The sequence below is a fragment of the Astatotilapia calliptera genome, chromosome 17, assembly GCF_964374335.1.
Source record: "Astatotilapia calliptera chromosome 17, fAstCal68.1, whole genome shotgun sequence".
Taxonomy (NCBI): domain Eukaryota; kingdom Metazoa; phylum Chordata; class Actinopteri; order Cichliformes; family Cichlidae; genus Astatotilapia; species Astatotilapia calliptera.
Window position 1 is genome coordinate 19,580,000 of NC_137438.1, and position 12,725 is coordinate 19,592,724.

Genomic DNA, 12,725 nt, shown 5'->3' on the forward strand with positions numbered 1-12,725 from the left:
CAAAAAAGGCTCAAGTTGAATTATCACCTTTGAAGACTTTGAGCTCAGAGGGCTGAGAGGTGAAAGCCACACTGCTGTTGTGTGACAGTTGTTTGAGTCAGGACAATTTGACTTTGAGGCAGCTTTTGAGCCAACACTGTTTCTCTGTATTGATCCATCTGTTCTTTTTTGGGAAAGGAGTGTCATTCATCACTATTCCTCTCTTGATGCTGCAGCGGTCTAGTTTACAGTGAAAACAATGGAGGTGGCCTGCCTGTATGCTCAGAACATGCTTGAAGTCCAGCTAAAGAGTGGACAAGGCAAATACAATATGACCACCAAACTAAACACATTTTCGTCTTTGAGAGTCAAGAAGGAGCAGAAATTGCACAAGTGGGTAAACACAGGAACAGACTGAAGAACTGGGCAGGAAAGAGCAGAAATTCTGGCAGGAAAACATCCTGTGAATCCTGTAAGATTCAGTCTGTGTGTTCCTCTACCAAAGCAAACACGAACAGCCTGTACTGTTTATTTGCACAGAAGAAAAAGAAATGAATGTAAAGGCCCTGAGTTTGGTTGAGATCCTACTTAAAGAGGCATGCTGGACTGTAGAGCCTGTGGAGGGAATTTGAGGCAAGATTCAGGTATTTACTGCAGCACTCAACTAACATCTTTAGTCATTGTTGGCTGCCCATACAAACATGTTTTTAAAAGATTTTCACCAAGTGAAAGCAGCTGGAAGACTTTGGATTTATTGACCATAATCTTTATAGACTTTAAACACCATCTGACCCAGACTAGCAAAGCCAGAACAAGAATCACACCGAAAATACTAGCCCATATTTAAACTATAGAAGTGAAAGTTACAGATGAAGGAGAACAAAATCAACAGAAACTGTCCTGTTAACATAATATATATATTTCAGCTTTGTAACTAACAGATCTCCTGTCAAGCCTTTTATCCCTCTGTAATCACTTCAGCCACACTAGCAACATGGCTCTTGGGATTGTAATATCAACTGAGTTTATTACGTGTGCTAGCAATAAGCATTTTGTGATACATTCATGAAGCAGACTTTAAATTTTGGCTGGCATTGACGGATCCTTTTGGCGGGAAGATTGTGAAAACATCCTCTGCAGTATCAGCTGTAGGTGATTAATAGTAATTCTCTAAAGAATAAATTCCATTTTCTGCAGTTTTTTGCAGAATAGGCATCTGTACTTATACAGGTCCAGGATCTCTGCAACATACTCTCACCACGACCAGCATCTTTCCCGTTACCTGATCCAACTCACCAGCAGGTTGTGATTTATTCATAGCTGCACACAGCCGAATGTCCACAATGTACATCTGCAGATCTGACTGCAAGATTACAAAACTCAGTCATCAACCTGGAATCACACCTGACTGGCTTGGGAGTGTCTTGGAGGTGGAGGCCAGGGACAAGAGATGTCGGTACATCTTGGCTTAAGCTGGTGTCATTTAACCCAGACCAGGGCGACTGGTAGAAAATGGATGGATGGATTTAGACAAACATCTGTAAACTTTAGACAACACATGGAAAATTTACATGGAAAATGTGTGTAAAAATAGTCTTAAGAACACACACGCACTTAAGAAATGCAGTTGCAAGACTATTTATGAGGTATGCATATGGACCAGTGTTATTTTTACCACAGAGAATACGTTATTGAATCAGTAATTCTAAATCTGTATATCTGTGCTATCTGAACACTGCCATGCCCACATTTGTCTACATAAGGAATAACCTGTGGTAGATCATCCTGAAATGCAGTGAAAGAAGAGCATGAAAATTTTACAACTCAAAACCGGAAATAAAAAAAAAACCTAAGGAGGAAGCCACAGGGAAGAGGAAAAAGTTTTGTATGAAAGTTTGAATAGTTGCATGAATGGTTTTGTATGAAATATTTAGAACATCTCTTTGTATTTTTCTGTTTTGTATAATTTTTTTTTAAAACTGAAACCAAGTAGTGACAGAGTTACTTAATTTCTATTACATTAAAGGGTACTCAGGTTAAGCTCGAAAAGGGATTCTAAATTAATCTGGAAAATACCGTATTTTTCGGACCATAAGGCGCACAGGATTTAAAAGGTGCATTAAAAGAAACAAAATAGTCAGATAAGTTAAATTTTACTCAACTCATTCTTCTTGCTTCCTCCACTTCCGTACCCTTGATTTATTAATGTTGAATTATCTTGCAGCTGCTTTATTCCCATATTGTTGCAGTATATTATAACTAACCTCGTATTGTGAATGGATTATTTCAGTTGTTCTCCTGACTGAGGTTTGGTCCATTTGGAGCACCCTGCATTGTGATCGCCTTTGTCCCTAATCATTGGGAACCCTCCCGTTAACAAGTGGAAAAAAGTTAGCATTCATTTGCCAGCTTCACTGTGTTTATGTTATGCTAAAATAGCTGTGTCGCTAGTGATCATTATATACCAGCTAGTCCAACTTCGGTAACCCTACAAAAGTCACAGGTGTTTAGTTTTCTGTCTTCATTTATGTTGGAAGTGATAGCAGAGCTGTACGTTTTGATTTTTTCAAAATCCCTCAGTCAGAACTGATGCTATATCATGTTTAGGTGGAAACTAGCGAGCTAACTTATAACTCTGTTAAATTTAATAAATTCTGTTTTCATGGATTCCTAGATGTTAAACGTAATTGTTACATCTAGTAAAACAGCAGCGCTGATCATTTTATAAAAAATGAAATAATTTAGACAGTTTTTAACTCTCAGTGATGCCGTAGTGTTCATTTGACTTTGGGACCTGAAACGGATTACTCCTCGAGGCTCCTGACTACAGTAGCCGTAATGCTTCGACAATTCATCAAGCGGCGTGACTTTGTAGCTTACCAAAGTCGTACTAAAACATTTTTTGACAAATTGTTGTCATGTACCACATAAAATCGGTTGCAGGTCAGTAACCAGTGTTGCCAACTTAGCGACTTTGTTGCTATATTTAGCGAGTTTTCAGACCCCCTTAGCGACTTTTTTTCTAAAAAGCAACTAGCGACAAATCTGGCGACTTTTTCTGGTGTTATTGGAGACTTATTTATGACGACTTTTTGACATGAAAGCGGGTATCGCTTTTACTCTCAACAAGCAGCGGGTGCTGCCGTGGGCACCTCGCCTGTTCCAAAGCGCTCACGGGCGGAGGATAGTCCTCCCCCAGCTGCTATCAGGGCAGAAGATGTTCACACCTATGCGTCGGAACTGCTAATGAATCGCGCATGAGCGAAGCCGCTGCTCTCGCACTGACTGTAACGCAGTCAGTTCTTCTTTTACTCTTATGCTGTTTTGTGGATCACGAGGTTTAAAACTACTTATAAACACACACACAAAGTAACTCCACCAGAGTGCCTATTTCGGGTCACTTTTGCCGGTCCAAGCCCGGATAAAGGAGCAGAGTTGGAATTGTGACATTACAAAAAACAATAATTGGTAAAATAAATTTAATTTGTAGTTCTAAATAAACTCTAAATGCATTTAAGACATTTTTTACTCACTTTATGTCTCTTCCACGATGTTATTTCTCTCTCCAACAACGTAGGTTACAATTATATTAGCATGACCAATTATGCAAATTAGGCGATGACGTCATTTAGCGACTTCTAGCGACTTTTAGGACAACCAATAGCGATTTTCCTTACTGAGGAGTTGGCAACACTGAGCACAACCAGAATTCATACATAAGGCACACCGGATTATAAGGCGCACTGTCAATTTTTGAGAAAATTAATGGATTTTAAGTGCACCTTATAGTGTAGAAAATACGGTAATTACATCACCTGACAGACATGCATACTTTGATTTATTACTTGAATATTTAGTTTAATCAGAAATGTGTCTGAGATTTGGGATTTTGTTTTGTTTTTTTACTCATGATTTATTCCATGTAAAGCCCTAAACCATCTCACACGTACTAAAAGATGTGAACACATTTCCCTGGCGCTTGCCTCTCTTCATTGGCTCCATGTCCGCTTCAGAATTAACTTTAAAATTTTATTGTTAACTTACAAAGCCCTGAATGGACAGGCTCCCGGGTATTTGTCTGACCTCTTGCAGACTTATACCCCCTTTAGATCTCTTAGATCAAGTGATCTTTTGCTTTTAGCTGTACCAAGGTCGAGGCTGGTTCATAGAGGCGATCGAGCATTTACAGTCGTAGCGCCTAAGCTGTGAAATAATTTACCCCTATACATCAGACAGGCTCCCACTGTCAATCTTTTTAAATCTTATCTTAAAACACATTTTTATTTACTGGCTTTTAATACAGCATGAGAGTTATTTGTTAATTCACATTTGGTGTTTGCTATCAATACTCTAAGTTATTTTATTAGGTATGTTGTATTCTTGTACAGCACTTTAATTACAACAGGAGCGTTGACCAAACCATTAAACCATCACAACTTTATAACCTTTAGTCAATAATAATCACATACTCTGATTTAAGTTCTACAAGCCCAGCTCACACAATCTGTTTTTCAGGCCTGAAGTTACTGCTGGTAAATGAACTTCATTTACTACAGCCCATATTGGTAGCATGGGACACTGAACAAAGCCAAATGGATCCTGATGTTAAAGCAAAGCAATGAATCTTTAATGTGCACGCATGCTGATAAGTCTTACCTGAGCTGTTTCATAGACCTGAACATGACAACTTAATAGCTGTGTAAGAAGTTTCATTAAACGGAAACTTAAAAGCTCTCTGATGCTGTAGTTGACCTGTACCAAACAGATTAGCTTTCTGTCATGCAAACATAACGGAAACGTCCCTTTAGAGCTCCATCAGTTCGAGATTTGGCTTGTGCTGTAGTTGCAAGCCTCTGGTTCAGTGACATTCTGAAGCTTCTGTTCCCTGAATAGGACTCCATATCTCTGCTGGCACAAGCATCGAATGATGACAATTTTCTTTGAAAACAGAAATTGTCTCACACCAAATAGATACGCTGTCTGCAACCCCATTTGAAATGTTCTACCTTCTGCATCAAATCCTTTTTGTTGCATCCTATGTTAGAAACTTGTAAAGCTCTTACATGTTAGCATGTTACATGTTGAAGACCACACTGAGTGCCACTTCTGTCAGCTGAGGCTGCAGTTCACTCACGATCACCAAGACTGGACAACAGCAGATGGAAAAAGTTTGGCTGGTCTGATAAATCTTTGCATGGTAGGATTGCAATTTGGCATAAAACAACATGGAAGCTTGGATCCATGCTGCCTTGTTTCGGCACTTCAGGCTGCTGGTGCTCTAATGGTTTGGGATATTTTCATGGAGAGCCTTAGACCTCCTTACTTCAGCCAGCCGAGCATCATTTAAACAAGTATTTTAAAGTATTTTCAGTGACCATATCCATCTCTTTTTGATCACGGTGTACCATCTTCTGATAGCTGCCCCCCTGCAGGATTCACAGCCTCTCCACAACGCTAACAAAAACTCAGGTGAGTGTACAGTATTTTGTAAGCATGTTCTTTATTGAACTGAAAACTACATATGGCTGAATAATAATATTTTTATTAGATTTAAGTTTAAAGATGCATGCTCAGTAGTAGCAGTAGTTTTTAATTTGTCTGTAGAGTTGACAGAAAAGAGGTGTGAATCTCAGAAATGTAAGTGACCACACAATTCAAGCAGAAAACTGCTGCAACTCTTTTCTTGATAGGTCATCAAACAGCTTGTACCACATCTATTTTAAGAGGTTCTCAGAGTTAAACTTTCATGAAATTAATATAAATTTTTAATATACTTCTGAGCTCCAGTACAGGAAGGATATAGCTTATGTAGAAAAAAAAAAAAAGGGGGGGGGGGGGGGTCTCAGTCAGCTTATTGGGTTAAATTGAGTAAAGATATGTAATCTGGAGTTAGACTTTTAACAGATTTGAGATTTATGTTCAATAAAATACCATGAAGTTTCCAATCCCACAAAAATAACTGACACGATAATATTAATACCAGTGCCTACATTAGGAAATACTGCAGTTTATTAACACTAACCCAAATACTAAAGCTACTGTGATCACAATGCCGCTGTGTTGCTGTACTCCTCTCCAGCTTCCTCAGCAGGACTGGTTTCTCGATGAAAATTCAGACTTTTTAAGGCTCTTCTCCTCTTTTACCCCACATTCTCCTCCCTCCACCAGAACTCATCTCAGAGCGCGGCAGCCAGCAGAGTGAATATCAGCTCAGAAAGTGGAGGCTTTATTGAAATCGCAGCTTTTTTCAGCGCACTGACAGCAAGCTTCTGAATTGAATATCATCTCTTGAGGATTCCTAAATTGCCTCCAGTCATGTTCTCCCGGGTGACGAGAAACCCGGATGCGTTGCATTTGCTCCAACGGAGGGGTCGAGGTGTGACGTCTGACTTCAAAGCATCATACGAACACGTTCGCCCTGTCTCCTAGGACTGAAATGTGCCGCTTTACTTGAACTAAAATAGACACACATTGGCTAAGTGGTTAGCCCGCTGCCTCACAGGAAGGAAGTCCTCGATTTAAACCCGACCAGTCGAGTTTGCATGTTCTCTCCGCGTCAGCCTCAACATGCTCCAAAAACATGCAGGTCAGCTCAAGCAGAAACTTTAAATTGCCTCTAGGTGTGAATGTTGTCAGTCATGTTTCTTAACTCTGTGACAGAGTTTTCAGGATGTACTCCCCCCACCCACCCGGTGCATCCTGAGGTTTGCTTCAGCTCTTAATTCCCCCGCTGAGCAGTCTAGAAAATGGATGGAAGTATGCACAACCTGCCATTTTCTAAGCCTGAATGATGAGGTGATAAAATATAAACATGAGGAATATTTCATTTTCAGCCCCGATACACGCTGCCTACAGGAAAGCGTCTTCAATCAAATAACTCAAACCAAATTCAATCAGTCTCTTTGGCGGCTGCTGCAGCGTTCTTTTTATCCCATCCCATCCCGTTTTGTGAGAGCTACAGCTGGCGCTCATGCCTAATAAAATCAAACCTACATCAGCAAACCAGCGGGCCCATAAATAAGTGAGGGTCCGAGGGGTTTTACTTCCTCGGAAGTCAACAACTCGAGGGGAAATGGACCATGTATTTGGGAAACTGTGATGTAACATACGGAGATACACTCTGTGGGCAAGGAAAGAAGGAAACAAGAGAGTGTAGCAAAGCTCTGCTCAGCGAAGCAGGCCTCAGGCCAGGAAGGCTTCAAACATCCTCATGTTACAGCTTTGAAGACTCAGCGTTAGCGTCATGGATGCCACCATCTTTGTTTATTTGGTACATTTTGGAGGAGTTCTTTTCTTTGGAGCCAGAAGTGACCATCATTGTGAGATACCACTAGCAAACTTTGTTAACCAGCTATATCCGCAGACTGCTAAGTAATGGAATTTCACTAAGACTTCGTACAGTCAGTACAATTAACCAAGCAGGAATGTGTGTGTTATTTTCAGATAACCGCATTAAAAATGCCCCAAAAGGCACAGAGATTTTTCAGCTGCAGAGGCTGTTGCTTGCCACTTGTGTTGTTCACTATCTTAATTTAAGATTTAGCTTTCAAACATGTGCGAAATTAATACAAACCCTGAAGTCAGGATGATGGGACCGTTACTAACACTCATCTCAGCCTGATGGTAAGTGTTGAATTAGGAGAAATATGATTCTTTTGTGTCCATGCACATGAAATGTCAGTTTTAATTGCCAGACAGCAAAGCCAATATATTTCAGCTCAAAGTATATTTCAAGCCAAGAAAGAGTAGACTGACTGGTGCCACAGCCTCCTACCTCCTAATCTGAAAACAGGCAGACCCACAATTTGTGACCACGAACAGTGAAAAAAACAATATAAACTTTGTGATCATTTCATAAACTACTCTGAAGCTGTGTCCCAAAACATCGGCTGCATCCTTCGGAGGACCCAGCCTTCGCGGTCTACGTGGGCCGGGTCCTTCAAAGACCGAGAAGGCCGGAAGTGCGAGGCTGTGAAATGGGACGGTCTAACCTTCAGATTTGCGTCACCGCTGTGTCGGTGGAGTTTAATAAACTCGGCCGTCTGCTCCTTGCTATCTAAAATATAACTGGACACTGCCGTAAATTCTCGACCGTCTGACACTTCTGTTTAATCAGTTTTCTGTTTGACATTTATTCAGCTGTGTGAAAATCCCGGAGGAACCCACCCGATGGATTAATAAAGTTTTATTTAATCTAATAATCTAATAACTTTGATCTCAGCCAAACCGATTTACTCCGGAACAAATAAAACACAGAAAAAAGCCAAACAATTACATTTTTAAGTTATCCGAGTGACTTATATATCATGTTTAACCTGAATAGCGAAAGAGCGGGGATCTGAAAATGATGAAGCCGAGAGTCCGCTGCTCTCGCCGGCTGTGTGACCATTGAACCCCCCCGGCTTGCTATCGAGCGGGTGGGTAACAGACGTCTCCAAAAACGTCAGCACACTTTTCCAAATATGCGATGTCTTGATAAACCAAGCAGATATTTGAAGTTTACACAGCTACTTTCTCGCCTTAAAATATGTTAAAAGTTTATTTTGTGGCCCAGAAAGATTAATAGGAGTAATTTTAAAACTTAGTAGCGGCCGCCATTGTTGGCAGCTGAAATTTGGCTGGGCCGCACTATGAATTCTGGGATATGGTGGGATATGGTATGCATCCTTCATTTCGGGGAAATGAAGGATGCATTTGTCGGCCGCATTTGAAGGAGTCGACGAACTGGGACAGCATTTGTCACCTGGCTGTGACGTAATCAGCCTTCAAATGCGGCCTCCGGAGGATGCAGCCGACGTTTTGGGACACAGCTTGTGACTGTACTGGAGTTGTGTGTTCTGTTTTGTGGTTTATATGGCTATAAATAAAGTTGACATACTTTCAGTGATCAAAAAACATTATTACAGGTTATCCTGAGTGAAGCATGAACACCTGTACCTAAATCCGCAGCAATGGGTCCAAAGATATCAGAATAGTCTCTCACAGAGCCAGTAGAGATCAGTGGTTCACGTGCCTCCAGCACTGATATTCCTTTTGGTCCTCACATTTCCTCCCCTACTCCAATCCCGCTGTTTAAAAGAAAATAAATTTGATATCTCAGATGTTGGAAAACGAAGATGACTGGACAGAAACGGCGATGTGTTTCAGAATTTAAGAAATAAGTTTGGTCTTCAGAAAAGTGAAGCTAATGTAAGGTGGGTGTTTTTCTCCTGAAATCTACAAACTGATGCTTAAAGATGATTTAAAAAGGAAACTGAGACCAACAGAATCAGCAGCATTGAAAGTGTTTGTGCAGGATACCAATATTGTGCGAAATTTAAACTGAGCATGAAGGATGCATGACGTTCTTAAAGAGCCAGATGTGCAGCATAAGTGCAAAAAAGCAAGTGGCACAAAAATTTTTGAGCACGCTAACCTGATTTTCTTATGAGCTAAACTGACAGAAATTTGCTTTAAATAATCTTTGGTACCATCTTCCTTGGTGGGAAACATTTTAAATTCAGACATTGCGCGATATGTGTGATTTATTACATTGATAGCAAAAAGTGTCAAAACATCCATGATATGCATCTCAAAAATCTAATGTTCAAGTTTAAATAAGACTTCATATCATCGAAAAGAAAACTAGATAAAACTATAAAAAAGCAGCAAACAAAAACTTTTTTGTAAGTGATGGATATGATCCCAGTTTATCAATATGATTCTAAAGTATTGCAGCACAGGGTGAGTGGCAGCTTCTGCTTCTCTGGAGAAAGACGTAAAAGCATCCTGGAGCTTGCAGCAGAGGTTTTTCCCCCTACAATTAGCCTGTAAATAGGAGATTATGATATACATGATTATAGCGCCTCCTCACCTATATCCTAAAAATCAGTCAGACTCTTGTTTCTTTTGTTTATCTGTGAAGTCCAGCATTCCAAATGTGCCATATCTGATTCTTTTCTGGGCTTTAACTCTGTATCTTTTCTTTAGGGAACAATTCTGATGGTCTCCTCAGCTAAACTGAAAAATAATAATGATGCATTTGTGCATTTGTGCTAGATTATTGTTGTGCCCTGTTTACCAGCTTGCACAAATCATCTCTTTCACGCCTCCAAACGATACAAACACATTCGAGCAAACAAGCTCAGATCACTACTGTTTTATACTCCTTATATCAGCTCCAAATAGATTTTTCTGTTTCTCTTCTTTGTTATGGGTCAGGCTGGAGTCAGGCCAATGTGTGGGTGAGCATTGAAGAGTGACTGAGCTCCAGGTCCTGCTAGATTCTGGCTGACTTCACCAGAGGACCATCAATTATCTACGCCAGCTTCCACAAAAAATCTTCGCCAGATCAAATTCCCAGGTGGGACAGAAAGATTCAGACTGAACTCAAGTCCATTTTAGGATCTTCACTGATCTCACCTTTTATCTCACTCTCAGCTGTTAAAGCACACTTGTACCTCATCAGGAGCTCTTAACTTCAGCACATATATGAATATATATCTGCTGGTTCTTTGTGTAAACTCTAGCAAGTTTCATCCTCCTGAATGCTTTAAGCAAAAATGGCAAGGCAAAATAGTTTCTAGGATATTTTGTTCTGGACCAAAGTTGCCTGAACAACTCATTAACGTTATCATCTCTTAAGAATTTAGCACTGGACATGTTAAATTCACATTCACTTCAGCATAATGTATATATCTTATTTCCCATCAGTGCAATAACGGAGTCTTCCAATCCAGCCCACTCTGCTGCTCTGAGCTTTTCTTTTTCACTGAGATACCATTTCCATTCATCATTTAAGTCCGGTGGAATCTACTTTGCTGCTTGAATTAAACCACTGTCAGTGAAAACAACACTTTCTGCAAATATTCCACAGTAAAATCCTTTTGAGGAGGTGAAGGGATTATTCCTCCTGAACTGGTGGGAAGCTTTTAATGTAAAAGAGATTAACAGCAAAGCGCAGCAGCAGCAAATTATCACAGCAAACTGGAGCAGATCAAAAACACCAAGGCTTCTTATTAAAATATGATCAAACATAGAGAAGTTCTCAAACAACTGCAATTAGAATGGAAGCTCTGTCTCTAATAATAGCTGGCTATATGTAACCCTGCTCCTTTGCATTCAAAGGAAATAAAGATCTCAGCTCTGTGTTGCGTCATGTTCTCAGGACTCAGTTTTAGATATGTATAGACAGGTATTACAATAACTTCCCTGCAACTGTTAACAAACCATTCAGAGTCTGGAACATAATGGAAGAGGACTGAAATTACCAGATTCAGCTAATGCCCCAATCTTGGACTGTGCCTCATTAAGCATGCATTATAATTAATAGATTATTTTATGTCATATTTAAAGGAACAGCCTCTCTACTGTTCCTTTAAATATAAGCTAGCAGCTAGTGAGCTAAACCAGGTTCAGGATTGTTTACAGTTTTTTACAGAAGCTAGGACACATTTCTCAATACTTAGGTCACTTTTGCAAAACTCCTCACACAGTGAGCACAACAGAAGTCTATGTGGGCTAAACTGAGGATCAGTTATCATTGTTTTGGCACAAAATGCATTCAATGACTACATCTCTCAAATTTCATTAATTATTTTCTCACTCAGACACAACAACTGCCAAAAATCTTTGTACGTACAGGACATTTTGCATGTGCTTACATACTGTTTTCAAAACTGTTAAACTTATGGCCAAAACAATAACACAATGCAAAACTTAAAAAGACAGCAAAATTCAACAGCAATATTTTAGTGAAACATATTTTAAATCTAAAAATGCAGTTTAATCAGCCACAGCTGATTCTCATTGTAGATGAACATCTACACAGGTGTTACTCCTTCAATTTTTCAACTCCTTCAATTCTGGCAGCCAGAAGATTCTTTCCTAGGTGTATTGCCCTAGATGACATAAGATGTGATGTGGATGAGAACCTGTGGCCAAATGGAGAAGACCGAGTAGATTAGCATTACTATTGTATGTGTATCAGTGGATGGTGTGTATACAAATTCTTGTATTTTGGGATTACTTAGTGCAAAAAAATAAAAATACATCAACAAATATTAACGAATTCTGCATGATGTCTGATTCATTCCAGTAACATATATTGAAATTATAAACAGAGATGTGTCTGAGAGATGTGTGTGTGTGTGTGTGTGTGTGTGTGTGTGTGTGTGTGTGTGTGTGTGTGTGTGTGTGAATTAATTTTTTCAATGTGATATTATAGCCTCATCTCACTCACGGGGTGTCAGATACTGTCTTTTGTTGTAGGCAGCTGGTGCCACAGAGATACCTGCTGTAATGGTTTCACATGAAAGTCAGATACAGGTGAAAAAGGCAAAGTTCAAAGTCAATAGAGAAGGCATACAGATTTAGCTGTTTTTTTGGCAAACAATACCAGAAAGAGGAAGGTAAACGTCAGGTAAACCAGCCAAATGTCAAAAGCTCAAATGGGGACATAAAAAACTAAGAAGGGATCCAAACCAAGTGCCTGAAATAGATAGAAAGGTAAAAACAAGCTGCCAGTCAACCAGTGGGAATACCAGGGAATTCCTGGTCCATCCCATAACCAATTACCCCTCCATTACCAATGCTCCATTCCCATAAACCATGGCATACTGTCAACAACACATAAAGCCTTAAACAGAGAAGCTTTGAGGTGCTGATGGTGGATGCTATTGATGAAAGACTGGCTGGTCCAATTTCTGCATTACAATTTACTCCAGTAATAAGTATACATTTTATCACACAAAATTCTGGAGAAATAC

General features: G+C 39.8%; 1 protein-coding gene across 1 annotated transcript in view; it reads right to left on the minus strand.

Annotated features, from left to right (window-relative positions):
* Positions 1-12,725, minus strand: part of LOC113008770 (thyrotropin-releasing hormone-degrading ectoenzyme) — a 264,030-nt gene that overhangs the window by 178,865 nt on the left and 72,440 nt on the right. The window lies entirely within an intron of this gene.